This window comes from Mustela erminea, chromosome 11 (assembly GCF_009829155.1).
Source record: "Mustela erminea isolate mMusErm1 chromosome 11, mMusErm1.Pri, whole genome shotgun sequence".
Taxonomy (NCBI): Eukaryota; Metazoa; Chordata; class Mammalia; order Carnivora; family Mustelidae; genus Mustela; species Mustela erminea.
In genome coordinates this window covers 5127252-5154922 of record NC_045624.1, presented here as the reverse complement: position 1 = coordinate 5154922, position 27671 = coordinate 5127252, and the positions used below count along the sequence as shown (strand labels likewise).

General features: G+C 56.2%; 1 protein-coding gene across 3 annotated transcripts in view; it reads right to left on the bottom strand.

Annotated features, from left to right (window-relative positions):
- PRKAG2 (protein kinase AMP-activated non-catalytic subunit gamma 2) overlaps positions 1-27671 on the bottom strand; it is a 242260-nt gene that overhangs the window by 195495 nt on the left and 19094 nt on the right. Inside the window, exon 1 of one of the 3 annotated variants that reach the window (XM_032305088.1) lies at positions 970-1075. The exons of the other annotated variants lie outside the window; for them this stretch is intronic. The gene's annotated coding sequence lies outside the window, so the exon portion shown is untranslated. Of the gene's footprint in view, positions 1-969; positions 1076-27671 lie in introns of those variants that run through there. 3 annotated transcript variants of the gene reach the window in all.

Genomic DNA, 27671 nt, shown 5'->3' with positions numbered 1-27671 from the left:
GCCCCGCATCACCAGGACTCAAGTACCCATCACAGACTGTGAGCTCAAGCTCGGTCCCAGATGACTAATTCAGGCCCTGGTTTATGGGGGGGGGGGGGATTGTTGGGGGCGGCGGGGACCGAAACACTCAGCAGCCTGCTCCGAGTGCATGGCCCCCTGTCAGTGGCTTCGGAATCCAGCCCTCCAGCTGCAGCGCCGACCCCCTGGAAACTCGGGTTCTCAGCCCCCACCCTTCTCCTGGCGCCCAGGGAAGGGACAAACCTCGGCTCAGTCCTGGGCGAGCGCCTCTCCCACCTTCCCCTCTTCCCTTCCTGCCCCACTCCCTCCCAGCTTCTGTTTCTTCCATGTGTTCTCCTTAAGTTCAAAAGCAACAAGTATGCCTCCCAGAGCGCACCCTCACCAGGCAGGGGACCGTTGACTCTGTGGTCCTGAGCCTTCCAAGGGACAACTCGGGTGGTGTCCCCAGGCTCCCCCATCATTATGGATCTTTTCTGTTCAGGACAAATATAACAAGTGATGACTGGGGCAGTGGGAGCAGAAAGCCAGAGGATGTCAACTCTGCTAAGACGTCAGCCGGGAACTGGAAGCCAAGGTGGTCGGAGAGCACGGCCCAGGAGGGGCGGGGGGGGGGGTAGGGGTGGGGGGGGGTGGGGAGGGACAGAAGACAGGGAGGGAACAGCCACGAACACGCCCCCACACACATACCACCTTCACGACGAGCCTCTTTAAATCCCGAGGAAAAGTTACGTAAGGAGAAAACGTACAGCTCCGAGGCAGGGAAAGAAGGGGGAGTTCCACCGGGAGGGGGGGTGTTCAATTTAACAAGAGGCCCCCGCAGAACAAAGCAACAATTCGGGTGGGTCTGGCAAAGAGAGGAGACAAAAGCATCCTAACGGGGAAAAGGCGTCCACACAGAAACGCACAGTCACCATGCACTCGGGGATCGGCTCGGGGAGGGAGTCCGCTTACTCAGCCCCAAGTGGTCCTGGAGGTCTCCGCCCGCGGCTGCGGACGGCAGGTGCCCGGCTGCAGGACGCTGGCCCACGGGACGCCGGTGCTGCAGACCCAGCGCTCCCAGCGCTCCGGGCTCCGACAAATCCGGATGCCGGCTCCGGAGGCCCATGAGAGAAGGGGTTTCCCAGCCCCCTCAGCACAGCCGAGTTCTAGGGCTCGGCTGCTCCCGGAGCCGCCACCGCCGCACGTCTGCAACAGATGGGGACCGGGGCTGGGCGTGTTCCCAGTCCCCCGAGCGGCACACCGCGCGGACGGCAGACAGCATGAGCTGGCCCGAGACAGCGCAGGCGACAGTCTTGTTGGCTGGAGCCGCTGGGCTGCTCAACACGCAGGCAGAGCGCGGGCAGATCCCCTCCGTGACGGGCCCGCAGCCAACTGTCATTACCACCTGTGCCAGCGGCTGCTGGGGAGGCAACTCCTTACTACACAGGCAAGTGAGCAGGAGGGAGGGCAGAGCCGTGGCTCTTAAAAAGACAGGCAGCAGGACAGATGAAGGCAGGCAGGGCCGATGATGCAGCAAGGGGCCCTGCTCGGTCCCTGACACAGCTTCAGGGGACACGGCCCGGGGCTGCAGCAGCCTCGACTCCCTGGGGAGCCCCGCTTGGAATACAGAGAATGCAGCCTTCTCTGGGGCAAGGGTCCTGGCGGAGGCCCTTCCCACAGGCTCTGCGGGGGAAAGTCCCCTCGGGAACCGGGCCTCCACCCGGCCCATACAACCTGCAGCTTCTGGAAGGCAACACGGTCCCTCCCTGTACAAGCAGCTGCGGCTTGTTTTCCATGATCCTGAGGCTCTGACATCCGCGGCCTTGCTGACCCAGGCAGGACTGCCCGCCCTGGGTCCGCCACTCCCTGGAGAGAGTGAATGGCTCACCTGCGAGCCTGCCTTTCCGACGCAAACCAGACCACCGGGAGTGCACACACCCTGGCCTCCTCCCTCCCGGCTCAGGCAGTACCGGCCGCACTGGAAAGGTTCAAACCCGCCAATCCCAAACCCACTGGCCCTGCCTCACCCGCACCTGCAGCAGCAACCACAGTAAAGGCCCCTGCCTTGTCCACACCTCCCGCCTCGCACCTCCTGGCCCAGACCTGTGCCTCTCTGCCTGGCCCCGCCAGGACCAGGTGTGGAGATTACTTATAGACATTTAAAAACCTCCGCCTGGCGTGCGGAGCCCCGTCTCTAGGATCTAGTATGGTCAAGTTCTTCCTTCAGGAGAGTCATTGGGTGTCTGCGTGTCTGACCGTCCCCGATTAAAATGAATCCTGGGTAGCCTTTGATGTGGCAAACAAAGGCAGGAGAGATATTTATATTAAATTTCCGTAGGACCTATAGCCCACTGATAAGTCCTTGCAACAGGCAGAGGGACATTCCTCTAGGGACTCAACTGCCGAAGGTTGATACTTTGCTAAGGGCAAAAGGCAATCCTAGCCCAACCCCAGGATCCTGTAAATCTACTTTAAAGTATAAAAATTCCTTTGGAAATTTCCTTTATCCCTAAACCCCTTCACCTCCCAAGCATATGACCCACCATCCTTCTAAAGAATGTCAGAACGCGGGTTTGACTGGACGGTAATAAACCTTTCCCCACCATAGCTAGTCCCCTCCAGGTCCTGGAAACCTCACTTCCAAATTCCTTAGATTATGCTATCCCTAACCCCCTCCCAACTTGAAAGTACATAATGGGACACTCTTCAGGACCCATGGCGGCTCTTTCTGCCCCTGGGACCTGTCCCTGTGCTTTAATAAAATCACTTTTTTGCACCAAAGATGTCTCAAGGGTTTTTTCTCTGTGGTCGGCTTTGAACCCTAACGTCTTCCCTACATCACTGTCACACACGTCCCTGGGGAGTGTGCAAGCTGGTTGGGAAGAAAATAGATTAGGAGAAAACAGGGGTGGGCGGACCTCCTGGCTCCTACGCTGATGTGGAAGAGCGCAGGACTCTTGATCTTACAGTTGTGAGTTCAAGACCCACTTTGGGTGTGGAGATTACTTATAGACATTTAAAAATCTTAAAAAAAAAAAAAGGAGAAAATGAGGGTCCTCACGCAAGGTTCACTTTTAAACTCACTAATGACTTGGGACTTTTCAGCAGTGGAGAAATTGCTTCGAAAGACAGTGAGCGACTCAGGGCCGCAGGTCTGCAGGCCGAGGTGATGTCTCCCAGGAAGAATCTGTTCTTTGGTCTAAGTCAGGATTTAGCTGACAGATATGTGGTTCAGGAAAGGGTGACCTCTGTGAATGACCTCTGGGGTGACCCAGGACGCTTCATGGGGAGAAAGGAACGCTGCACAGCTTCCAAGGCTCATGAAAAGACAGCTGAGAGTTTGGGACTTCGGGGTTGGAAGTCTGTGGCTTTCTCAAGGTTCCTTTCTGCCCAGAGGGTACAGGCTGGTCCCTGGAACCCAGTGGTCCATTCTGAGGTCTGAAGAGGGATCAGAGGCATTGGGCATGGGGCCAGGATCTTCCTGGGCACCAGGAATCCTGGGACCTACCTGGGAAAGTCACCTGAACCTGAACATTGTTTTCCTGACTGTAGAATGAGCAACATTCTCAACTAAAGGACCAAAATGCAGACATTCTGTGACCATAGCTCAGATCCAGGCCATTTCCCTGAATCTCAGGTCTTCCTCTGAGAAAATAATCTCAGCGAGAACACTCACCCTCACATCTCCCAGGGATGCTGCTGGGATAACGGATGAGCAAGCATCTGGACAAAAATAAGCAGCAGCTCGGGCTGTACAGGCTAACTCTGGAACCAGAGGGCCAAATTAGCATAAACTCATGGCTTAGCAAAAAGCTGGTGCCGCTTAGTGACGAGTGGAGCCCCCCTGGCCCCCCGCCCCGGCTCTGGGACTAGTGGTCCACTAGAGACCCAGCCAACCACAATATTTCCTCCCGCTGGTTCTGGAACTTGCCTTGCTGGGTTAGCTAGGCTTGTTTTATCTTGTGCTTTATTCCAAAGTATACAAATAAGCCTGAGAAAAAAGCCTAATTAGTTTTGCTTGGAATGGCTGCAGATGCCAGAGAAATGGGCTTCACCACACAGAGCGTTGGGTGGCATCTACACTAGGCGACAAGTGCCTGCGGATGACTGGTGGGGTGTGAGTGGCCTCCTGCGGTTCTGACCACCAGCGATCCCACGGGCTGGGCACCTGGCATCAGAGCTTGAGGAGCATCAACAACCCCTCTCCAGCCTGCAAGCTACCAACCCCCAAAATGCTTATTGCTTTCACCTGCATGGGTCCTACTCCCCAAATCTCCACTGTGCCCTGTGTCCCTGCTTCCTCCTCAGGCTCAGAGCTTTTCCACTGACTCCCAACTCCGTGCTCCCCCGAAGGAGAAGCCCGGGGCATCAAAGACATTCGTACAGCTGAAGACCACCGTCCATCTCCATCGACCGATCTTTGGTCTTGGGGCTGTCCCTGCCCATGGGACATCCCCTCTGGCTCACCTCTCCCACATGAATCTTCCTAAACGCGGCTCTCTCAGCATTGCCCTCAGCACCCTCACCAGACCCAAAAAGACAAAGCAAAAAACAATATTCAGGCAAAACCCAGAACACTAGCTCCACGCCGCCTGCCGAACAAAGCCACATTCCGCAGTAAAGGAAACCGGGCCCATGACGGCCTGGTCCGTGGCCACCCCACCTTCCAGCTGCTCCACTTGCACAAACCTGTCACCCAGGGTCCTCGCGGGCCCTGCGGCCCCCATGCCTGCACACTACCGATTCCACAGTTTCACATCTACAGTCCTGGTGGGTCCTCTCTACTCCCGACAGGCTTTGCCCCCCGACATCCATAGGTGACTCCCCGGCATCTCTCCCAGAACGGATTTCTTGAACGTCCTCTAGTGCTGGGTATTTACAAATGCTATCTTAACTTGCACAACAGGTAAATGGGTAAAGTAATACTTTTATTTATTTATTTATCTATTTTTTATCAACAAGGAAATTGTGACTCAGAGAGGCTGAGTTGCCAAGGTTAAGGACACAGCAGGGACAGCGCCAGGATTTAATCACGGGTGGACCCCTCCAGAGCCAGGCTGGGTTCTGCACTGTTTTACCAGGCTCACACCCCACCGCCTTATGTTTATTTCTTTTTGCTTATTTGTATCTTCTGGTTTCTATCTGCAGCACAGGCTTATTTATTGCGTGATTAAAAATAAGAGGATATGGGGCGCCTGGATGGCTCAGTTGGTTGGGCAACTGCCTTCGGCTCAGGTCATGGTCCCAGAGTCCTGGGATCGAGTCCTGTATCAGGCTCCCAGATCCATGGGGAGTCTGCTTCTCCCTCTGACCTTCTCACCTCTCATGCTCTCTCTCACTGTCTCTCTCTCAAATAAATAAAAAAAACCTTTAAAAATAAATAAATAAAAATAAGAGGATATGCTCATTCTTGAAGTTGGAAAGTTCCCTTTCAGGGGTCTGTCTCAAAGAAAATCCGAAATGCAAGTGGAGGTTCATGCACAGCGGTGGGGCACACAGCAGCGGGGAGGGCTCTGACGCCCCCACCATGTGCGACACGGCGTTCTTGTTGAGTGTGCTCTGATGAAGCCATGCGCCGCAGGGTAAGGAAATGACAGCGAATCACTGCCGTGCCTTCAAAGGCTACAAGTAACATGGGAAATGTGACAGGAAAACCCCAAATTGTTCCTGCATGACCTCAGCTGTGTAAGAGCCACAGAAGGCTAGAAACACACACCCAGCCCCCGCCGGCCCCAGTCATGGGTAACGGACCTGGGTTCGACATCTGAGAACCCCAGGAATCCAGCACAGACCTTGCCGAACCCCAGGCCACCTTCAGCCGCGAGCCCACACGCCAAATGCCGCACACCAGCCTCGTCCGGTGATGAGGCACCAAGTGCAGGAAAGCAGCCAGCCCTAACTGCAAAGGGACTCCCAGCCCCACGTCCACACTGGCCACGGCACCGGGTCCGTGGGTCACGCTGCTCGCGGAAGCTGGCGGACCGACAGCAGCTGCTCAGCAAAGCCTTATCTCCTTACTCTTGCAGGTGGCGGGTGCTGGCCTGTGCTCAATCCTGGGGCTGCCGGAGCTACGCGTGGGGAAGCCAGGGACACCGAACCCACAGGGCTCCCCGGGCCCGGCGCCCAGCTCCTGGCTGCACGAGCTGCATGTGTATTTCAGCCGGGAGCTCGGCAGCCCAGGAGAGGGGGCATGGCACGGTGGTAGCATGGAGTTGGCTTAGCCGTTGTTGGAAACAGATGTCCTGGAAGGATGCTGATGGGTGGAGCACGTCACTTTGGGATCCCATTCCTACAGCCTTCCTGCATCTGTTGGCGCTCTGCAGTATGTTGGGGGCAGTCTGGTAGCTCCTAGAACATTCCAGCTGGGAATCAAGATAACAAAGAGGACGACTCAGCACATCCAACATCCTTACTGAAATCTACACCAGAAGACTTCTGTATCAGCTCAAGAAATGTCAGAGCTCTTTTCTCTCGGTGGAGTGAGTGGTGTTCAAGGTTAAGTGCATGCTAGCTCAGGCTGGCTCAGTACGGATGGCACGGGCACCAGCACCTCCGAATAAGCCAGCTAGAAAATCCACCCAAGGTGGCGGCAAGACTTTCTTTGAGCTACAGGAATAGGTTGTACCTGCCGCCTAAAATCATCTGTGGGATCAGAGAGGGAGACAAACCACAAGAGACTCTCAATCATAGGAAACAAACTGAGGGTTGCTGGAGGCGGGTCGGGGGAGAGGGTCACTGGGGGATGGCAGTGAGGGGGACACGTGATGTGATGAGTACCGGTGTCACTTGCAATTGATGAATCACTGACCTCTACCTCGGAAGCCAACAATACATTATATGTTAACTGAATTTAAATTAAAAGAAATAAGTTTTAAAATAAACAAATAAAACAAAATCGTCTGTGGGACTTTGGCAAACTCCGGTCTGAGATTTCCTTTCATAGTAACAAACCGCCTGGTACCAAGGCTGGAGGGGGACACACGGCCTCACTCGCCTCCAGCACTGGAGGCCGTCACAGTGCACCAGGGCACCGGATGTCTGTCGGCTCAGACACATGTGCCCTGCCGCTCCTCACCAGGTGAGGAGCTCGGCCGCCCCTGGACTGTGAGCTCACGTGCAGCCCATGCGCTCCCATGCCCTGGTTTTCATGGAGAGGAACCAGAACCAAACCCAGTCCCCCTAAGGGTAACCCTGTCTCCATCCTTCACAGCCAAGTTCTGGACTCCCAAAGGTCTGCGGTGACTTAGACGACTTCATGGAGCCACACGTGCAGATCTGCCCTTGGGCCTCCGTCTCCCCGACCTGAGTGCGGGCCAGGCCTCAAGCCCCCTCCCCCACAGAAGCCAGCACCGTGTGCAGACCGGGGTACGTTGGGGTCCACCACCTGCCCCGTTGTGGGGCAGCTCCTAGCTCCCAGCTAAGCCAGCGAGCAGAGGAGCTCTACATCCAGGAGACCTGTTGGGAAGTGACCTGCGCCCCAGGCCACGCAGCTGGGTGCCGAGAGGGCCAGGACCTTGACCTCTGAATGGACAAGGAAGGGCTTGGCCCTGCCTGCCCGCAAGCTCGCCAGGCTCGTTCCCATGGCCCCATGGTGACCTCTCCAGACTCAGTGTGAACGAGTCCAAGGTGTGGAAGGTCTGGAGAACAGACGGTGGGCAGGGAAGGACCGGCCATCGGTGCCGGCGGCCAAAACGGTGATGCACATGGAGGCCGCATGGGCGGACCGGAGGTAAATAAGACACAGGCGTGCACACTTGCACGCACGTCCGCACGCTTACGTAGTTGCCTGTCAAAGCCTGTGTGGGCCTCTCTTCCTCTCAGGTTCTTCTCTGAGGCCACCTCCAGCCCCACAAAGACTCCCCCACGTCTCCTGTCCCGGTTCCTCCACCGTCCACCGCGGTAGCTTCTCGGGCCCGCCCCGCGGCTCTGGGGCAGTACACACTGGTGTGAACGCTGCACGGCCTCTGTGTCATCCAGGGTCCCTGGCCGGCCAAGGAGCACGCGCTTCAGATCCAAGAAGGGGGAGTCCAGCACCGGGATGCCGTGTCCTCGCCTTCCACAGAAACCCCTCGGCACCTGGGAAGCCCGATTTCCTTTTTCATTTTGTCGTTAAGAACAGGATGGGCGTGAGGCGCCTGGGGGGCTCAGTGGGTTAAAGCTTCTGCCTTCAAGCTCGGGTCATGATCCCAGGGTTCTGGGATTGAGCCCCACATCGGGCTCTCTGCTCGGCGGGGAGCCTGCTTCCTCCTCTCTCTCTGCCTGCCTCTCTGCCTACTTGTGATCTCTGTCAAATAAATAAATAAAATCTTTAAAAACAAAAACAAAACAAAAAGAACAGGATGGGCGTCTCCCTTAACCCCATCCATGTCCCCTTGGTCTGTCCCCGCAGCCCTCCATGGCTCTTGCTCCACACCTCTTGGGGGTCCCTCTTCTACCGAGAAATAATCATAGAGCCCCCAGCTACAGAACACAAGAGAAACAGAAGACAGAGAGCCCTGACCTCGGGGACTTGTGTTCTGGCCGGGAGAAAAGTCAGGGAGACAAGGAACAAGCAAGCTTAGGGTTGATACTGTACAGACAGCAGCCTCCGTAGAAGTTCCCAGCAGCGACAGCTTTGGAAGCAAAAGTGCTTCCTGGGGCACCTGGGTGGCGCAGTTGTTAAGCGTCTGCCTTCAGCTCGGGTCATGATCCCAAGGTCCTGGGATGGAGCCCCACATCGGGCTGCCTGCTCGGCGGGAAGCCTGCTTCTCCCCCTCCCCCTCCCCCTGCTTGGGGGTTCCCTCTCTCTCTCTCTCTGTCAAATAAATAAATAAATAAAATCTTTGGGAAAAAAAAAAAGAAGAGCTTCCTGAAAAGAGTAAGGTTGAGGCTGAGGGTTTGAGCAGGTTAAGAAAAGCTGGCATGGATGCGTCCTCGAACTTGTAAGGCTCCCCAGCACAAGCTCTCTCTCCCGTCCCTGGACACTCTGCCAATGGAAGACTCCCGGCCACCAGAGCTTCTCTCTAAGCCCAAAGCCAGGCTCGGCGCAGTCACAGCTGAATGCCGAGGGGCTGAGCTCGGCCATGTCTGGCAGGTGCTCCAGTTCTGAACGTCTGTGACCTAAAACAACCTCAAAGCCACCACAGGACAGAAGGCTCTGGGCTGCCCAGGTGGTAGCAGGCAGGCTGCGGCCGAGCACGCAGCAGTCTTCCCAATTTAATTGAACCAACACAAATCACACTGGGGCATAAAGCAATTTTCTCCTCCAGACTGCCCTCCACAGCCATGCCCCCAGGCGTGTCCTCTCTCCAGCCGGACTCATCTTCCTGGGCGGACCATGAAGGGTAAGAGTCTCCACTCGTCCTTCCAAGCGGATGCCACTTGCCTACAGATTCCAGTTCCGGTTCTGCCATTGATGAGCACCGTGACCTTGGATAAGCTCAGAACCTCTCTGTGCCTCAATTTCCTCTTCTGTAAAATGGGATTAATAATAACCATACCTGGGGTGCCTGGGTGGCTCAGTGGGTTAAAGCCTCTGCCTTCGGCTTGGGTCATGATCCTGGGGTCCTGGGATGGAACCCCGCATCGGGCTCTCTATTCGGCATGAAGCCTGCTTCCTCCTCTCTCTCTCTCTCTGCGTGCCTCTCTGCCTACTTGTGATCTCTGTCAAATAAATAAATAAAATCTTAAAAAAAAATAATAACCATACCTGCCCCACAGGGTTGCCATAGGTGACGTAGGTAAACAGAGACACACGTAGGTGCGTCCACACATTTGTTTTCTAAATACAGAGACACGGCTTGGCACATAGCGTGGGCTCAGGGTGTGCTGGCTCTGAGTCTCGAGGGGGGTGAACAGAGCCCGGGAGCTGACAGGAACCAGCAGCCAGGGAGGCAGGAGGGTCCATTTTAATGACGTGTGATGCAGGTGTCACAGGAGCCCGACCTGGCATCTCATGCTACAGCAATTGCCGTTGGAGACAGAGCCTCAGAGACTGAACGTTAGGGCCAAGTAGGAAGTGGTGAAAGGTAATCAAGAGAAAGTTCCAGAAACACATGCCTGCGATCACCTCTGGGGTGGGCCTGGGGCTGGAGCTGAACTGGGGATGCCCAACAGGAGTCTCTGGCAACGGAAGGGGCAGCAGGACCTGGAGACGGGCTTGGATATCCCCGCCACCTCCTTGACTGGACCCATGGTCCAGGGTTCAAGGAGCCGTCCCCTGCTGACACAGACACAGGCTCTGCCCTGGAGAAGCTTTTGATTCCTGAGGTGGGAACCAGGCATGGAGACACATAACATGCTCACGGGATGACTCGACGGACAGGTGTCCCATGTGCTCAGGGATGACAGGTCCATTTGGGCTGAAGGCTCCGAGCCGGGGACCAGGAAGTGGGCTGGCAGGACGTGACCCGCTGCCCCCATCAGTGCTGGGGGGTCCCCGGGGACAGGGAGAACCACCATGCCACACAGCCAGGCTTCCTTTGTTCTCAGAAATTAATGGCTACTGGGGACTGGGAGAACAATGAATCCACAACAGAAAAATGTCAGCCCGGATTTTAAAAAGCAAGAACAGAAAAGTAACCTTCCCGCATGCATCAGCCTTGGGGAAGCCGAGACTCTGCCAAGCACGGGGCGTTGCTGTGGACGTCGAAGCATCAGGAAGACACGTTGGGGAAACCTGGTTCTCCGCTCCAGTCCCCCCTTCCCTCCCACGCCCACAGCAGGAGGAACGTGCCTCAGTCCCCCGGCTGCTCCCTGACCTCACGCCACTTCTGCGCAGGAGCCCAAGGCCTGAGCCGGGTCCGGGGGGGTACAGACAGTCCCCCCCCACCCCCACCCCACGCGGCCAGACGTGGTCCTACAGCACCTGCCCGCAGACCTCCCCGGGAAAGATGGAAGAACAGGTCGGGTCACGTCTCCGGGTCGGGTCACGTCTCCGGGTTTGTCGGCTAAAGGAATTCCACTTCGTGAACTTTTCTGAAAACTGAATGAGCACTACAGCTCTGGCTAAAACTTCTTAAACATGCTCACAGTTTTAAAATAAGTTCTCAGAATGCATTACACCCTTCCTTGCTGTCGTGGGTCGGATTGTGTCCTGACCCTAATGATCCGATACCTCTGAACGTGACCGTATTGGCAAAAAGGGTCTTTACAGAGGTGATTGCGTTACAGTGAGGGCACCAGGGTGGCCCTGGTCCAATGGGACTGGTGGCCTCAGAGAAAGCGGAAATTAGGACATAGACACACAGAAAGAGGAGGAGCCGGGGAAGACAGCCGACTGGGGATAGGAACCCAGGAGAGAGGCCTGGAGCAGACGCCCCCTGAGGGCCATCGGAGGGAGCACAGCCCTGCCCACACCTGCATTTCAGACTCCCGACCCCCAGGCTGTGACATCCCCGCTTCCCTTGCCCCGAGCCCCCCACGGGGTGAAATTCTGTACAACCACCCCCGGAAACTACCACACGCGCTCCCCCCCCCCCCGCTTTGTGTTTCAACAACTTTATTAACACAGAATTCACAAACATATTCACGGTAAGCTCACCCATTTGTTTTTTATTTATTTATTTTTTTAAGTTCACCCATTTAAAGTGCATGACGAAACGGTTTTTAGTACATTCACAGGGCTGTGCGGCCCTCACCACAGCCCATTTTAAGACATTTTCGTCACCCAAGCAAGGAACCCCACGCCTGTGAGCCGTCACCTCCACTCCCCGGGGTGCTCCCCTAGCTGGCACTCACCGCCACTGCCTCTCCTCCTGTCTTTCTTCAGAGACTCCCTCTCCCTGCGGAAGCTCAGCTCGCAAACTTGCTGGGGTTGGAAATGCACCTTTCCCGGCCCATCCTCCGCGACACCATTTGAGTCAAGTCTGGATCACGGGGGCCTCTGAGTGACAGCCCTGAACCCAGATACAAGGCGATTCAACAAATCTACTCTCTTACTCTCAGATTATTAATACATTGTACGGTTTGCGTCCTCTGTGACGTCTTAAGACAGTGGTATGACAATCTTTCTGTAAATACTCATAATCCTTAAAGCAAAGGCAGACACGCGTGCTCTCTCTCGGCTGGGTTTAATCCGACAGACGCATACTAGACGCTCACCGTGTGCCAGGTGACTGGGGTACAAAGATGATGGTCCATGTCTGAGCCCCTTAAGCAAGTCCAAGTTCCAGGGGAAAGAAGACATTCGAGACAGGTGTTTTTGCCTAAACGCCTATTTTCTCAGCCATCTGTCTCTCTCCGGGCTCTCCTCGGGCCCAGCCCTCACCCAGGAATTCACTGCACATTACCCTTTCCTTGGGACAAATGGGTTAGGTGAAGGTCTGCCCAGGGTAGAGACCCTGCAGCTTCAAATCCACGCCGCTGCTAGCCAGGCCTCACTTCCTGCCCCCACCCCAGCACTCCTTCCCTTCCCTTTCCTGCCCACAATTGCCTCCAAACAAAAATTAGTAACCGAGCAACCAGTATATCCTCGGCCAGTAATGACAGTGACCGGCTAACTCTTGGTCTGCCCGAGATTGATCAGATTTTAAAACAGAAAGTCTCACATTCCAAGAAATCCTCAGTCCCCGGTGAACCCAGACAGCGGGTCCACAGAAGGGACTGAGGCTGTTACCCTGTGCCCCCCTCAGACCCCCGCCTCCCAGGAGGCGGTGTGCACCTCTGTGCGTCTGTGCACACCACCGGCCGGGCCTCCCACACCCATGCGTGCTTCCTTTCTGTCTCTCCTGACTTTCAGCTCCACAAATGCTGCCACTTTCCAGCCCTTTGGTAATGGAGGAAACACCCCCCCGACCTTTCCCTTCCTCTCGTGGCTTCATTTATTTGGTAAAAATTAGCCCTAATCTTGAACGAGAAGAGAGCCAGGGACTTGTGTCCATCAGGAAAAAGTAATTACTGTCACCAAAAACAAAAGTTTTAAAGTGAAATTAAAATCAGTGTCCTAATCAGTATCAGTGTCCTCCTGTCCCTGGTCATGTCGAGGGTGTCTAGAAGGATCTGGAATTCCTGTAACGTTGTCTATTTAGCTCTTTTTCCTCTTCCGAACAGGCTCGCTTTTCATAAAATGCAGCTTTAGAGATAAACAAAGCATCACCGTAATTCCATTTTGCCTCTTGCTTTTAAATTCCTACACTCACGGCCCCCTTCACCCAGCAGAGCGTGTTTCCAGCACTGCAAAGCCACATGACGGCAGAGACTAAAGCCATGAAAGGTCATGTTTAAGCCGAAGACCACTTTACTGCCCATCGGCCAACAGAAACGAGGATCAGAGACAGCTTAGGATGGGAAGCCAGAGAGCCAGAGAAAGCAGCGGGGAGGGGGGGTGGGGGCAGAAAACACTCAAGTCAGCTCAGACGTTTGGCTCCAAACTGCCCGGTTCCCACTAGTTCTCAGCCTCAGACATGCATCATCTGGGGAATTAAAAACAACAACATCAGAGTTTCTAATTACATTCCCCTGGGGAGCAGCTGGGCACTTGGGAGTTTTAAATGCCCCTCAGGTGCGCGCCATGTGCAGCCAGGTTTGAGATGTACGGCAGTTAAGACCAGGGAACGTAAAACCACGATGCACCAAAACAGGTGCCCATTTTACGCAAAGAGAGAACAGACCAGTTCCTGGGTAGAAGCTCGGGCTTTTCCCAGCACACGTTTCTGTAGAGATTTCTTGAGATGGTTTTAAGTAAAACCTGGATTACCATAGCCTTTCCTGGCATGGCTTCCGACACCAGGACCCGTAGGTCCCTGAAAGCAGCCCCGGGGGGGGGGGGTCACAGGGCCCCCCAGCCTCGTGCTGCTTCTCCCCGATGCTCCTCGAAGCCCGAGCAGAGGCCGTGAACCCTGCCTCACCCTACCTTACCCGCCCTGCTCATCCGGTCCAGAAAAAGGCCAGGGGAGAGATGCAGGGCAAGACGAGCCTGGGTTCCGAGCTCCTCAGAAGGCGGGTGACTCGCACAGGATCGGGACTCTAGAATAACGAGCCCTGCTGCCCGGAGGAGCCCCCCCACCAGAGCCCTGAAATGAGTGCAATTCCTGTCCATGGTGTCCACACTCATGAGGAACGGCTGCATCTCCTTCCCATGAAGGCTTGAGGCAGGACCCGAGGGTCAGGGTGGGCCTTTAGCGGTCCTGAGAGGAGGATGTGGGGGTGGACAGCAGCACGCACCGCACAGGTGGGGCGCGGCTGTCCTCGAGAGCAGGGCCGGCACCTGAGTCATCGGGCCTCGTGCAAGGCCCGATGAACAGCACGTGCTCGGCAAATACTTGTTGAGGGAGAGAACGAGTCATGTCTGGAGGAAAAAAAGAAACAAATGATGAAAAGCTCATCTCACTAAGACGACAGGGACAGAAAGTCTGGAAAAGCAAACGTGAGAGGGAAAAAAGGCATTTGTGCAGATTTTGGAAATGTCCCTTATCCCTTTCAGGGCCTTCAGCCTCACGGAGATCTCGATGGGCAGGACACCGCCAATACGTGCGCTCCTGGGGGGCTCCTAGGTGCTCTGATGGGGTGTGCACAGTTTTGGCCACAACAGCAAAAGCACAGGTAACAAAAGACAAAAAAAGAGATAAATTGGGCTTCTTCAAAATTCAAGGGTGGCATGCTTCAACAGACACCAAAGAAAGGGAAAAGACAACCCCCAGAATGGATAAAAACACGCTCCAACCATGTAACTGATAAGGGATTTGCGTCCGGAATGCCTAGAGAATTCTCAGACTCGACAGTGAAAAGACAACCCGATTCCAAACAAGCACGGGGGGTGAGCAGACATTTCTCCAAGGGAGATTTGCAAATGGCCAAAAAGGCCAGGGAAAGCTGCTCGACCCCATCGGGCACTACGGAAACGCCGAGCGAGAGCCTGAGGCACCCCCTTTCCCACCTGCGGGGACAGCCACAGCGAAGAGACACACGGCAACGGGCGAGGACCGGCACGAGCCAGGAGCCGCGGCCACCGCTGGGGGCATGTCAGGCAGCTCCGCGAAAGTGGGGCAGGGAGGGACTCCACCTGCTCCGGGATAAGCCCGAGGGAAAGGAGAGCACACGTCCACCCAGACACCGGCACGGGGACGGTCGCAGCAGCGTTCGTCCTCACCGCCGAAAGGCGGACCGACCCCCGATGTCCCGTGACCGACGAACAGACCAACGAGGTGTATGGACACCACGGAGTGGCACGAAGCCCCCAGAGGAGGAGGGCAGCTGCTGGGGCTGCACCACGGTGACGCACGGAAAGAGATGGTGAGCCAAGAAGCCGGGGTGAGGACCGCGCTACAGGACTCCGTTTATCCGGCGCCCGGAACAGGGAAATGTGCGGCAGCAGACAGTCCTGCCCTGGTTGTTTAGGGGTGAGGATGGACGAGGGAACCGTCGGTGACGGCCTCGGCATCAGGGGGCTCCCTCGGAAAGGGTGAACGTATTCTAGAGCGGACACGGTGATGGCTGCACAGATCCTGAATAGCCTAAAAACCACTCAATCGGACCCTTTACACGGGTGCCTGGTGGCTCTGTCTGTCAACTGCATTCAGTAAGGCTGTTTGAAAAAAAGAGAAGGTGTTGGAAGACCCACACAGCAAGGACCCTCACACCCGCGTGTCACCGGCCCAAGCGGCGGGAACGATGACGCAGGACAGAACGTTCCATCAGTCAGCCCGCGGGAGAAGAGGCCACAGCCTCGTTCGCACGTGGCTGCTGCAAATGCATATGGATACGCCCCTCCCCCAGGGAAATCTGGCAACAGGTCATGGGTGCGCACGAGCGTGCATGGGAGCACATGAGCACACGGGACCCTGTCTGCATCCGTGTCTCCGTCCGGGCCATGGAATGTGCCCAGGCCCCGCCTTCCCCGGCATACACCACCCAGCGGGCTTGGCTCAGCATCCTCGGGAGACCCGCCACTGGCAGGCACGTGACTAGCTCGGCTGAGTCACTGATACCAATCCAGGGGGGCTGTGAGGGACCAGATGGACCACAGCCTTGGTCATGCAGAAAACAAGGGAAAAACAGGAAACCAAGACAAGCCTGAAGGAGGAAGGGGTTGGGATGGTGTTTGGGAAGATGGGCTGCCATTATGGGAAAGGCCACAAGAGGCTCTGCCTTTCCCTAAGGTCAGAGACTGTGTCTTCTCAGTACTTCACCAGGTGGATTCCTTCAGGAGCAGTTTCCAGCAGGGAGAAGTGCAAGTGCAAAGGCCCGGAGGCAGGAGGAGGCAGGCCTATCCGCCACACAGCAGTGGCCCATGGGGTTGAGGTAATCAGTGGGGTCAGAAACACAGTGAAACGATACCCATCTGAACACAACAGGGAGCCACCGGAAGGTTCTATCAGGGAAGACATGATCGCTATGACCTACATTACATGATCTATGTTAACAAGACATATTGTTACACAATCCCTCTGGCCCAGGACAGTAGGGGGCAAAGATGGGGACGGTGGTCAGTTCCAGGTTGGACCCAGCCCACAGGTGATGGGGAGGGACAGGAGAAGTGGACAGGAAGACAACTGGGAGGAGACTAATGGGGTCCTGGGACAGTGGCCTCGACAAGGTGACATCCCAGCGCCATGTGCTCCCGGGCACCATCCCAAAGGTGAGTGCGTGTCCCCAGAGAAGCAGAAAATGGTTCATAATCATACAGAAATAGTCCATATAGAATTAAGGTGTATAGACATAGTTAAAACAAATATTTTTTAGAGATTGGAAGCTGTCCTGAGAAAGGGGGCGATCCGGAAGTCAAGACAGGTTGGAGAGGAGGTAGAAGGTTCTAGGCCAGCAGCGAGCTTTTAAGCATTAGCACATTGGTCACTTCCCTTTAAGGTGCTAATTTTTTTAGTGCTCCTTCTAGCCACGACCTTGACCTAGTCCTTCCCTCCGGCTCCTTGGGCAGAAGGCCCCTCTGAAGGGTTAGGGTTAGGGACCCTGGTGTCCCCCGCCCCACCTGCAGCACCGCCATGGGGTGCTAATGGCAGCTGCTCCGGGCAAAGCAGGCAGGAGAAGAGACCTCGGTGAGGGCAGGACTGGTGTGAGAGTCAGGATCAGAGTCTCCATGAAGGCTTGGGGCTCCAGGGCTGAGCACCGGCCAACCCAAGAGGGCGTAAGGAGCAGGAAATCCTACAAACTGAAATCCACCTTTCTGCCCCTTCCAGGTGGCCCGTCCATTTCTAGAAGCCTGGAGGCCAACTCAGAGCTCTAGGGCACAATGGGCTGGGGTCAGCGGGGGCCGGGGCATGGTCCCATCATGTGGCACTGTTCCAGAGCCTGCAGAGGGCCTGGTGTCCCCTTGGTCCCGGGCAACACCAGCTCTGCCAAGCTGTCCCCTGCCCGTCCCCTGAGCAGCCACAGGCTGTCACCTTGGTTTCGGGCAAACACGTTTCCTGGACATGCCCGGCTTGACTTAACTGGAGGCAAGGTCCACATAAAAAAGAGCGGGTTCTTTCAGTGCCAAGTCCGTAGACTTGCAGCGGCCAGATATGCAAACCAGGCCGTTTCCTAATCGTCTAGGAGTGGAACACGATGTGCTTGCTCATAGGCCCCCACCCCCCGGCCACCCAGCGCTCCCCAGACCAAAATCTACATAGGAAAACAGTTTTTTCAAGAATCAAAACAGTAGCAGTTTTCTCAGTCATGAGCCAATTACAGAGACTGACCAGAAAAAAGGGAGGGAGGAAGGAGGGGTCACAAAGAAAGGAGAAATCAGTGCTGACCGACGGACAGGCAGCCATCGGACCCGGATTCGCGCCGGGTTTGCAGTTAAGGCACTGCCCGCAGCTCTGTGCACACACTCCCTGCCCCAGCCCTTTGGGCCTCAGTTTCCCCGACCTAGACAATTACGGTCCACGAATCTGCTCCTTCTGTTCTTTCTCACTCAGCAAAGTCGTGTTCGGGGCCGATTCTGTGTAAGGACAGTAGTGTTTACGATTCCAGAGGCCTGGGGCACACCTCGCTCCTGTCTGATGCTCTGACACTGCTTTGTGGTTTGCCACACACGTCGCCTGCACCATTTATCCCTTCGACAAGGGAATAAGGCTGTGAAAGAAGCGCTGCCTGGGGCTCTGGTCACCCCCTTGGGGAGGAAGGCGATGGGAGACCTGGTCCCGGCTTGACCGGCTAGAGCTCCGTCCGGACCCGAGGTGCCGGACCCCGAGCTGTCTATCACACACCTGCGATGTCACTGGGCCTGGAGAGTGGCTCATACCCCAGGGAGATCTCTGCACCAAGCCCATGACACCGCAGGGGCCAGGAACACGCGGCAGGGCAGGCCGAGGGCACTCGCCCAAGGACTCCTGGGAAATGGGGCGGGGAGGGGGGCACGAGAGGGAGACCTGACGTCCCCCCAGCACGGCGCGTGGAAGCCAGGTGCCTACCCTCTCTGAGCCTCAGGGTCCTCAGCTCTCAAATGCGAACATTAAGTGAAAGAACATAAAATGTCTAATAAATGCAAGTGAACGTAGGACTGGGAGATTTGGGGTCCGAGCTGAGTGTGGGTCCTGACCCCAGGGCAGGGGGTGTGGGGTGATGCCTGGGGCACAGTGCAGTGAAGGGGGCCGGGAGAGAAGGGGAAATCCAGCCTACAAGGGCCAAGAACACATTCCCAAGCTCACTTCTAAGCACTCTCTATACCAAGTTCCTTCTTAAGTGAGTCGTCAGTCTTAGAATTCAGGGGCAGAAAAAAAAAAAGAATTCAGGGGCAGGTGCACCCAGAGGACAGAGAGCAGGTCAGAGGTGGGATGCCCTTGAACGTCCAGTTCCGGACAGCGCCATGGAGTCAGCTCTATCTCTACCGACCAGTCTGCTTAGGTCTGTGCAGGCTTCGGAGCCCACACGCCAGCTGCCTAAATCACGCCTGTCCATACGAGCACATACTTCCCCATGTGTGCAAACACACAGGCATCGACACCTCCGTATGTGCATGCGATTTTCTGTACACAGTGCTCTGGGGCACCAAGTGTTTTGGGCGCAGGGCCGTGCACACGCAGGTCGTGCCCACGGACAACAGGTGGGCCACCCATCCGGAGCCTCTAAGAAACCATGACGCTGGCACCTGGGAGCAAAGGGAATCGGGCGGGCAGCAGGGCTGTGCTTTATTTTGTTAAGTTCCGAAGCTCGTGCGCGTCAGACACGGCTTCCCAGCCCCGCGGGCCTGCCCTTTGGAAGGACTGCGGCAGGACAAGTCGTCCAAATCAGGCTGGGCTAGGACCCGGCTGTGGCTGTTGCAACACGTGTTGCTTTCACATGTGTTGCCCTGTTGCTGTTTTCCCAAAAGTTTAATAAATTATGTCACTCCTCCAAAAAAAATTCTGGAGCAAAGTTAAAGTGGTATCTCACTAGGATGCTTCCAAAGAGAATGAATGGGCTTGTCCTTCTTGTTCTGGGATCTGGGATCACACGGCCTGTCTCCGGGCACGGTGGGGTGAGGCCTCCCGAGGAAGTTTCGACTGGAGCGTGAGACCACTTAGCACCAAACAAATTAACAAGATAAATTTGTGGAATCAGCAGCCTCGAGGTCAGGAAGACTTGGACCCCATTCAGACATCTGGACCAGAGCCGCTGCTCCTCTTTGGGTAAGAGCACATGGAAATCTACCCTATTCTCATCTCCTGTCCGCTGAGGAGCCGGGACCTCAGGTGCTGACGCCTTTAGCCTAGGGCCGGGGAGCCTGAGAGGAAGACACAAGCCTTGGTCTCCAGAGGCTCCCAGGGGCCATGGAGAGCAGGCCACGAAGGGGGCGGCAATGGGCCCCAGGGGCACTCTAATCTGTGGCCCTGGCTCCACGTCTGGCCTTGGACAAACTGGCTGAGAAGCTTCTGGACATTTCAGATTCCAAGGCCTCATCCTGAACCTCGACTCTTGGTCAGGGTTGGGAGGGTGGGGGTGCCGGTGGAGGAAGGTCAGTCAGGAAGCAAGCACAGAAATCCGTCCTGGCCCTCCCCAGCTCCTTTCCAGCAGTCCCACACCGTGTGGGACGGGGAAGCCGAGGGGTGTGGTGGGGCTCTGGGACAGTTAAGGCAGCTCCCCTCAGAGGCCAGTACTCAGGTTTGCTGTCTGCTGGTGACCTCTGGGCCTCAGTTTACTCTTCTGTAAAATGGAGAGATGCTACTAGGCTGTGTCCCATCTCTGACCCCAGCCCAGTTCTCGGGTCCTGTGGTCCTGTGAGGTCAGTGGGCTTCCTGGAGGAGAAGGGAAGAGCTCTACCACTTAACAGGGGGGCAGGACTGGTGAGGCAGGAAGACTTTCCCAACCAGGCGAGGCGACCTCCCCGAGCAGTGTTTTTCAAACACTGGTCCCTCCAGTAGTCCTAAAAGTCTCTGAAGTGGGCCACCCCCCACCAGCTTTTAAAAAATGAAACACAACTGAGTAGGGACAATCCCAGTGGCGGGCACGAAGCACACGCGAAGGAAGTGTAAGCCAGTCTTCTGTTATCTCCCCCGCAGGCCACGGTCTGAGCAAATCCACAGCAAGAACTCACTGGGAAAGCACACTTCCGTGTGTCTGTCACCTGTGTCTATCCCGCACCAAAATGCAAGCCCCGAGAACAAGGGATTTCTGACAGTTCTGCTCCCTGAGAGCCCTGGCATCTCAAACAGGGCCTGGCACCAGCTACACGGCGAGAAACACGTGTTGGGACAAATGAATAAGTATCGTTTCGTGACGAGGCAGGTTGGGTGCCCAGGAGGTGAGAGAGAAGTAAAAGGAAAGGTGGTGGGGGACATCCTCGGGCTTTTGCCCGCCTCCACCCGCCTTACTGGAGAAGGAGGCAGCGGCCAGGTCACCGGACACCGAGAGTTGGAGGCCGGGGGTGGGTATTTGCCAAAACGGTGTGTTGGGGCAAAGGACCCACCTAAGAGGTCAGAGACCTTCCGGCCCCCCAGGAGCAGGACTCCCAAGCTCAACCCCACGCGGAGCCATTCTCTGGTGGCGTCTGCTGCTCCGGGCCCCTCCGCCGTCCTTCTGGGGCTGGGCTCTCTCCCACGAGCCAGAGGCCTGGCCAGCAGAGCAAAGACGGGAGATCATCCCAGCGGAGGGCCAGGAGGGGTCTCTGGAGAGAGGCTGGCCAGCCGAGGGCAGGGAGCCGGGAGGCCCCGGGGTGATTTTAGGCGGGTCCCTGACAGACTCAGTTTACCCAAACGCTCCCGGGTGTGTCGTCACAGTTTGTCAGGAGTCACACTGACTCTCCATTTCTGCTCTTGCTAGGGAGTTTCTTGTAAGAATAGATTTAAGAGGGGTGCCTGGGCGGCTCAGTTAGTCAAGGGTCTGACTCCTGGTTTCGCCTCAGGTCCCGATCTCAGGGTCGTGAGGTGGGGCCCTTCACTCCGCATCCTCTCAATCCCTCCCTCTCTGCCCTCCCGCTCGTGCCCCGCCCCCTCAACTTAACAAACCTTGAAAAAGAAAAGTAGATTGAAGTTAAAAAGTAGTTCTTAGATAGGATACAGACTGTGCAGGTTCTGTGAATCACCACAGTTTGGGGTAACTTATCCCACGATGCTGCCTCAGTTTCCCTGCAGGGTCAGGAACTTAGGACCCCGGAGGGAGATGGTATTTACAGCCCAGGCAGGAGTGCGAGTGTGTGTTTATCCGTGAGCAGACGTGCGTAGCTTTGCGTACACGTATTTATGTGGATGTCTGTGTAGCCGTCTGTACTGGTGCGTGTGTGTGTACACGTGCAGCTGCGTGTGCGTGTAGTTGTGCGTGTGGACACAAATGCGTGTCTCTGGAGCCGTGAGCCTTCTTCCAGTGAGCTTTGTAAAAGGAATCCCACTCTTGCAATCACCACAGGTTTCAGGAAATAGTATGTTCTAGCGCATTTTCCATATCTGCACTTTCCCAGAGTTCGATCTGCGGACGTCTCCGTGACTGTTCTGTGAAACGCGTTCATAGACCGGGAAGGCCCACCAGAGCCCGCAGCTGGGAACGGGATCCCGTTGTTTTGCAAGGGAACTTGTGTTTCGGTGACACAAACCGCGTCCCTCCCTGCTTGCTAGGCTGTTCTCTTGCAAAATCACCAGGGCTCCGGTGACAGAAGTGGGCATGGGGGTAAAACGTTGGGCAGAGGTTCCCATGGGCCAAGCCTGGGTCTGCAGGGCTGCCTGTGAGGGAAGAAGGGGTAGCCTGGTTATGGAGTCTCGCAGGGAGAATGCTGGGACCTTGCCGGAAGACGCTCCCTCAGCTGGGACCTCGGGCTCCCTGGTGTCGCGCTGGGCGGCCAAGCCGGGGACTGGCAGGGATATCCCTTCTCAGCAAAGCAAGGAAGGGGAGTCCCTGGGCCACTGGTGATGCCCCCCAGCCAAGGATCAGGTGGGGTTAACCAGTAGGGGCGGGGGCAGGGGGGCCGCCAGGGTGCAGATGAGGGTTAGGTGAGCTGGTCTGAGGTGACCTTGCCTCCACTGTCAGCTCTGTTCCTTTTTTCAAGCCATATCGTCATCGTGGGACGGTGGCCCCCTAGCGCCTCCCACCTGCCCACTGGGCAGGATCTAGTTTTTTTAGGCTCTTGAAGCCTGAGCAGGCTGCACCCCCACCTCGACTCAGACTTGGCCAACTCCAACCCTGTCCTGAGGTTTTGCCGTCCTCTGAAGACACAGCTCCTCCAAAGTGACAGTGAGCTCGTCCGCTAAGCCGAATGGCAAAGGACGGACAGCGTGCCCCACGAGGGCTGGCCTGGCCCTCTCCCCACCCCAGCAGACCCATCTCCTGCCCCACATGGGAAGTCTTTTCAGGCAGCTTTCTTTCCAGACACAAGGCTTCCTCCCTCGGCGGCAGGCCAGGAGAGAAGGCCGTGCACCCCCTGATGTCACACTAGCAGGAACCCGCTAGGGCAGGTGACGCTCCCGCAGGCTACTCACAAGCCCCCCAAATTCAACGGCTCCTCTCAGCCAGGTGTTAACCATTGACCAGCAGCCCACTGGCCCTCAGACCACGCTGTGAGGGCAGACCCTACCCCCCATCCGGGGCCGCAGAGCCAAGCTGCAAAGGCCAGGCTTCCTAACACGACTTGGGAGCCCGGACCAGACGAAACCCTGGACAAACACCTTGTGTGTGTGGATCATCGCAAAATGTGAAAACAAAACTGAGCATCATAAACAACTTGAAGCTCCCACTCAGTGAGCACACATCGTGTCCTGTGTCCTCCACACCCCTTCTCGGGTAAGGAAGGGGCGGCGGCTGGCGGGGCCGCAGGGGGCTGGCCTGGGCAGGCCCGGGGCCTGGCTGCCTGCTCCCACGACGCTCTTCCCAGCAGCGTCTGCTCCTGAGTAAGAACTAATTACTGTTTAGGAAGTTGTCCGTGATCCCTGATGGAAACGGCAGAGTTGAGCCGCATCAAGGGAGAGGCGTGAGCACAGGCGCACGCCGCCGCCTTGGCATGCTCTTGGGCCTTGAGAGGCGAGCTGCTTAGGGAAAGGATTTCCTGACAAAGCATCTCTGGAGAAAGTTCTGGCGGTCAGAGGGCTCTCCCACCTCGCATGGCTTTCCTGGAACTCATCTGCTGGAGTCCGAGGGATCTCCAGACACCAGAGGATGGCTGGGGAAGCTCAGGGTCAAGGCAGTTTGACCTGCCTCAGTTTCTCCTCTGCCTAGAGGGCCAGGAGAGCCAAAGATAAAGGGTGAAGAGGGACACAAACCGTGCTGAACCCACGTCCTGGGGCGGCCAACCCAACACCACACGGGGGCGAAGGGGGGGCTCCAAACCACAGACACGCATTCTCGCCCAGTCCCGGAGGCTGAGAGGCCCAACTCAGGGGTCTGCAGAGCTCCTCTGGGAACTGGAGGGAACAAACCTCCCTTGCCTCTTCCAGCCTCTGGTGGTGGCCAGCACTCTGTCTCTGCCCCCTCCTCTCTGTGTTCGTGTTTCCTCTTCTCAAAAGGACACAGTCCTACTGGGTGAGGCGCCCACCTCGTCATCACAACCCGTTCCATCCGCAATGACCTCAGTTCCAAATAAGGCCACAATCTGAGGTCCTTGGACATATCTTTTGTGGAGATACAATTCGGCCCACGGCGCCTGCTACTGCTGGGTGTGGCCAGTCTGGGGAACCCCACCATGGTCACAACCCAGTGTTCTGCTGCTTTCCAGAAAACAGTGTAGTGATCACAAAGAGGGGCACCGACAATCCACAGGCCCGACATAAGTAGTGCCAGTGAAGCTGAGACCCTTGGCGTTGCAGACCGAGGGGACCTGGATGCAGGCGGCTCAGTGGCTGCGGAATGAGGCAGGAGGATGCCACAGAAACAAGCTGCTGTCTACACCCGTCACTTTGAACAACTACCCTGGACCAGTGGGGTAAACTAGGCATGTCCAGGACAAACCAGGGACAGTCCCCTTGCCTAGGGAGTTTCTTGACTCTTTAACTGGAAGGCAGCCCGCAGGAAAACTCCTGGAAGAAGAGATTCAATGTGCTTGTTTATTTAAATTGCAAAATAACTGATAGAACACGCCATTACTTCAACTTAGGGAAGAAATGAACACCAGGTGTAAGGCGATTTGTGCTATGTGCTGCCTCAAATAACCTGACATGCGGCCCATTCCCTCTCTTTCCGAGGTGGGAAAGGGAGGCTCAGAGAAGCAATCATCCTCCTGGGATACACCAGCCCAGCCTCAAGCCCGTGGAAGCATCCCGAGCCTGGATCTGGACGCAGGCGCTCTGATTCCAAACCTTTCCGGTTTCCCGAGCTCCTTCACACTCACCCCACCGCCACTGCCCTGTGTCCAGGACAAGTGCCCGTCCCTGCCCGCCCCTGCCTGCCCACCTTGCCAGGTTATCTGCCAGTGAACCACAGGAGGACACTCGGTGTCAAGAGAAAAAGAACGCTCCCCCCGTCCCCCATCGCTTCCCACAGAGGCTGACAATAATCTGGAAGCCACGTCTGACGACAGCCGATCAGAAGTCCTGGATGAGCCAGTTTCTCAGTCTCCAAGGCCACTGACCCCCCCACCTGCTTCCACCCCAAGAACTTGGTGGGGCTGCAGACTGGGGGCTTGAGTTCCCCCACAGGGAAGGCCAGGACTCCTGCGGAAAGCATTCTCTTCTGTCTGCCCGAATGCCTCATTCTAAGAAACAAATGACTTACGCTCTTTGTTCCAAGACAACCGTCATCTAGCAGATTTTTAATGGCCTCAGACGGAAAAATCACAAAATAAACACACACTAAGCAAAGAGAAAAAACAAAACAAAAAACCAAAAAAAACCCACACCAACTCAAAAGCGAAGGCCAGAGTTCAGCCTGGTTATGACAATCAGTTGTGAAAGGGCCAAACCCACAACTTTCCGGAGCGGGAGTGTGTCTTCCTGCTGACATAATGCGCTTGGGCACTTGGCTGAGAACAAGTTTTCCCCGTTTGAGGCTGGCAAGTTTGGGGCCTCTGCAAACAAGTCCCTTCTGCTTTTGCCAAAGCTGGCTTCCCCTTTTCTGGAAACTGCTCCCCCATTCAGTGTTGGGGAGGGGGGCCGCCTCCGTCGCTGGCCGGGCTCTGGGACGTGCATCATAAACAGTTGAGTTGTGGGCGAGTTGTTTTTTTCTGATGTTGATGTTTCTCTCCAGAGTCGGCTACAAGTGGAAATTTCCGTATTCCTCTGTTCAGCAAAAATTACAGGCTTTGGTTTCATCATCACTGTCAAACCATTAACCATTAACCCCTGACACCCCGTGGAACCCTCAAGGAAATGGCCTGGGGCACATTCCTGGGGCTCTGGGCTGCTGACCAAGCTGGGAGGTCTCGGGGCCCAGGGTGGCCAGAGGTGGGTGCTTCTGGGAAGGAGCGCGAAAGCCTCACTTTCCACAGATCCTCCTCCATGCCTCGCGTCCAAGTGTCTTACTCTGTAACTACCTTCATCCCTGTCGCCTCAGAGACTTTCTCGCTCCTCGGGCTTCTTGGCTTCCCCAGGTGGACACGTGAAGAGGCCCAGGGCAGAGGCTGCCCTCCACTCCCCTCAGCGGAAGCCCAGGGGCTGCAGACACAGCACAGAGAAGCCTTCCAGTGAGCCCCACGTGGGCCAAGACCAAGACGGGAAGTCAGGCCTTGTCCACCCCCTGGGCTCTCCCCTCCCCCGTTTCTAGAATACCTGCCTCAACGCAAAAGGTCAAAAATACTGACCCCGAGTGGACACGTACCTCAGAACCCAGACACCCGCACAAAGCCCGCCTACTGGTAAGTGCCTAAAAAGACACTGGTGGGGGACTGGCCCCAGGGGGTGCAGCCTTAGGGGTGTTAAACCCCCCACCGCCCCGCCGCCGAGAACAGGAGCCTGCCACCCTGCACGGTCACCATCCCACTGTGGAGCTCAGGGTCAGTCCATCACTTGTCATGATGCATCAGGGTCCTGGAGGCCAGCTTGTGAGACGAAGGGCTCTGCCCCCCAGAGGGCAGGTCCATCCCAGAGCCCAGGAATGCCATCACCTTGAGCGCCCTTCCCCCACCGAAACAGGAGAGAAGTGGCTCAGATCTTGACCCCCACCCACCCGGCCCCTCCCAGAAAGCCAGGGCCCGGCCCTTCCTCTTCTCTCAGCATCTGCCAGCAGGAGGAGGGACACCCGCCCTCAGCTGGCACCCCAGGAAGGCGCGGGCTGCCTACACCACTCGCTCCAGCTCTGAACTAAGCTTAACTCCACCCTGGAGAGGGGACGGCTCCCTGAGCGACCCCGTGAGTCTCCGGAATCCGGTCTAGGTCAGTGTTCTGGGAATCCCTCTCAGAGCTCGCCTCCCGGAGATGTGACATGACAACTTTTTAAAAAATTCGGTGACGGTTGTGACAAGGTGGTTGGGGTTGGCCGCGTGTGGCTCCCCGTTCGCAGGCCTGCATGTGACCGTGTTGGGACGCACAGGGAGGGATGCAGCTCAGCCCTGCGGCAGGAGTCCAGAAAAAGGAAGAGAAACACTCGGTTGCAAGCAAAGGGGGGGGGGGACCAAAATGCCAGGGTTGGCAACAAAATAATTTGCAGTTTCAAGTCTTAGCTGTATTTAAAAATGATTCTTAGATTCTTTTTTGTATGTCGGTTTCAACAATTTTATACAATGGATGGGCCAGATATGAGGGTAGACTCGAAGATGATCATTTTTGAGGTTAAAACCACGGTCAAATATGGGATATTTAATTTGGATGAATCTCGTACAATCGACGGCTTCTCACTGCCGAGGACACGGGGCACGAAGACGACAAGGGATGAACATGACTCAAACCAAGACTTCCCTCCCAGTCCTGGCTCTTCCTGAGGACCCATCGCATCACTTTCGGCCCCAAAACCATGACAGAATCCAGGCCCCCTCATGTCACAGCCACGGAAACTGAAGCCTCGAGGCCAGGCCCAGCCAGCCACCTGAGGACACGCCGATAATCAGCCACAAAACCAAAGGCAAAATCCACTTCTTTTACCCCAGCTCCCTTTTCCTTGTACAATGTCACCATGCGTGCCCAGGTCCGGTCACAAAGTCCTCCTGTCCCTCTGGCCACTGTCATTTATTCCTCTAAAATATTTAAAATATTTAAAATATGGGAGCCATATTTAAATATGGGATATTTATGCCATATTTAAAATATGGGAGCCGGGGCGCCTGGGTGGCTCAGTGGGTTAAGCCACTGCCTTCGGCTCAGGTCATGATCTGGGGTCCTGGGATCGAGTCCCGCATTCGGCTCTCTGCTCAGCAGGGGGCCTGCTTCCCCCCCTCTCTCTCTGCCTGCCTCTCCATCTACTTGTGATTTCTCTCTGTCAAATAAATAAAT